This window comes from Entelurus aequoreus, linkage group LG13, assembly GCF_033978785.1.
Source record: "Entelurus aequoreus isolate RoL-2023_Sb linkage group LG13, RoL_Eaeq_v1.1, whole genome shotgun sequence".
Lineage (NCBI taxonomy): Eukaryota > Metazoa > Chordata > Actinopteri > Syngnathiformes > Syngnathidae > Entelurus > Entelurus aequoreus.
Window position 1 is genome coordinate 60,583,034 of NC_084743.1, and position 2,500 is coordinate 60,585,533.

The 2,500-nt window shown below is 33.2% G+C and overlaps 1 long non-coding RNA gene across 2 annotated transcripts in view; it reads right to left on the bottom strand.

Moving 5' to 3' along the window:
* LOC133663937 (uncharacterized) overlaps positions 1-896 on the bottom strand; it is a 3,683-nt gene extending 2,787 nt beyond the window's left edge. For both annotated transcript variants that reach the window (XR_009828436.1, XR_009828435.1), the window contains exons 1-4: positions 812-896; positions 494-630; positions 252-347; positions 54-153 (exon numbers count right to left, since the gene is read on the bottom strand). This is a non-coding gene — a long non-coding RNA (uncharacterized LOC133663937). The remainder of the gene's footprint in view (positions 1-53; positions 154-251; positions 348-493; positions 631-811) is intronic.
* Between the last annotated feature and the right edge of the window lie 1,604 nt (positions 897-2,500).

Consider the following 2,500-nt stretch of genomic DNA (forward strand, 5'->3'; position numbering starts at 1 on the left):
TGCTCATATGACTATTCTATTGAATACATTTCTCAAGAATAATATAGGATTACCTCCAAATGATGACTGCCTTTCTTTAGCACTGCATCTCTGAATAGTTTTAATTCTCCAGGCCAAGTACCCAGTACTACTGTTGCTATCATAAAAATGTTCCTTTGAGAGAATTGCAAAAATAGGCACTATTAGTCACAACATACTCTGGGACGACTCAAAATAAAAACTATAACAACAATTAAGAGTGTGTAACTCACATAGCCATTCTTGGAAAATGGGTCTCTGAGGTTGGGGAACAAGATTTTACAATTCCTTGTGCATACATTTCCTTCACATGTCTAGATGGAGATGTACTTTAAAAAAAATCACATTCAAGTTTATTTGTCATACACACATTTTATAAGATGTAGTGAAATGTTTATTATTTACTTTAGATTTAAAATGACTCTGAAACCTAAATAAGAACACATGTGCCAATCAAAACCAATAAACAACTTACCCATTCTTCTCCGTCATCTCAGCTGCCAGTATATTCACCAATTTTCTTCTGCTCTCATCTGTCAAGGACTTAGTTCGGTTGTATTTATTTATTATATATTATCCACCCGATTTCTTGGTAAGAATGGATTTCACCAGCTGAAATAAAAATATCAAACAAAAATATAAAACAGTTGAATAAATCTATATTAGTACAATACAATGTTAAAACCTGGACATAACTTAAACATAGCCCTCATACGATGCAATTTAAGATCATTGTTGGAACCATTTTAATCCTTGTTCAATAGAAAGCATTAGTGCCTGTATGAAGTCTTACTTGCATAGCTTCAGAGTCCAGCCTCTGACGCTTTCTGGTAGGAGTGTCTTCAAGGATGATTGTGTCTGAGTCCGATGAACAAACGATGATTGGGACTTTGGGAGAGGTTACCATGGAGACCGATTCTAACCACCATTGCAAAAAGGAAAAAGAAGACATGTTGGACACAATTTGCTCATAAACCCACACCTAATCTAATGGAGAATATCGGTTTGCTTTGAAAAAAAAAGTTACTTAGCTTGATTATAAATAAAGATTTACCTCTTCTCACTATTAAAATAAAAATTTTAATATAGCTTACAAATTTAAAGCGGTAACAAACCTGTTTCGTATTTGATGGTTAGAACCCCAGTGGATGGATCCTTCACAATTTCCTCAAAAACATCATCATCTATCTCAGTCCCTGAACTGTCAACAACTTTGACACCTTCTGTTACAGCTGGGACACCCAATTTGGCAAATGCTAGGAAACAGAAAAAAAGCAGAAACCGACAGGTCATTTGATATATTTTTAAAATGAGTTTCAAATCAGTTATTTTGAAGCGAAACATACAGCCAAAGTTGAAAGGCCCCAGTCAAAACAAATACTGTATACACAAATATAAGAACAATTATCATTAGAAAAACCGAATGACTTGACTACTCCTATATATAATTCAAATAGGGCTACCAAAAAAAAGGGGCAACAAATGTGAAATTGCACTCTCAATTCAAAAACACATAAAATGAAACATGATTTATGATACCTGTAATCTTATCTGCATATCTTCACGCTGGTAAGCTAACAGGTGATTGTTTAGTAACCTCGCCATTAACAATGTAGAAGCAGATGTTTGGGGGTATTTTATGTGTGTTTTAAGTCATTTTCTGAGTATTTTTGTGTTTTTTTAAGTCATTTCATGGGTTTTTGTAGTGTTATGTGTGTTTTGTGGGGTATTTTATGTGTTTCATGTCATTTTCTGAGTATATTGTGTGTTTTAAGTCATGTTGTGGGTTTTTTAAGTCATGTTGTGTGTTTTTGGGGTATTTTATGTGCGTTTTAAGTCATTTTCTGTTTTTTGTGAGTATGTTGTGTGTTTTGGGGGTATTTTATGTGAGTTGTAAGTCTTTTTATGGGTTTTTGTAGTATTCCATGTGTTTTTTAAGTCATGTTGTGTGTTTTTTGAGTATTTTGTGTGTTTTGGGGATATTGTATGTGTGTTTTAAATCTTTTTATGGGTTTTTGTGGTATTCCGTGTGTTTTTTAAGTCATTTTGTGTGTTCTTTGAGTATTTTGTGTGTTTTGGGGGTATTGTATGTGTGTTTTAAGTCTTTTTATGGGTTTTTGTAGTATTCCGTGTGTTTTTAAGTCATTTTGTGTGTTCTTTGAGTATTTTGTGTGTTTGGGGGGTATTGTATGTGTGTTTTAAGTCTTCTTATGGGTTTTGTTGTATTGTGTGTGTTTTTTAAGTCATTTTATGGGTTTTTATAGTATTCTGTGTGTTTTTTAAGTCATTTTATGGGTGTTTGTAGCATTTTGTGAGTGTTTGAAGCCATTTTGTGTTATAACAACATAGGAATATGGAGTGTTATATGGATTTTTGAAGAGTCCATCTTCCTATGCCGAATTCTTGCGGGATAAGATTTCATGCGCAATTAGACTGTCGTCATTTAGAAATGTTGCTTTTATTTTGCAAAAAATCTGTGATG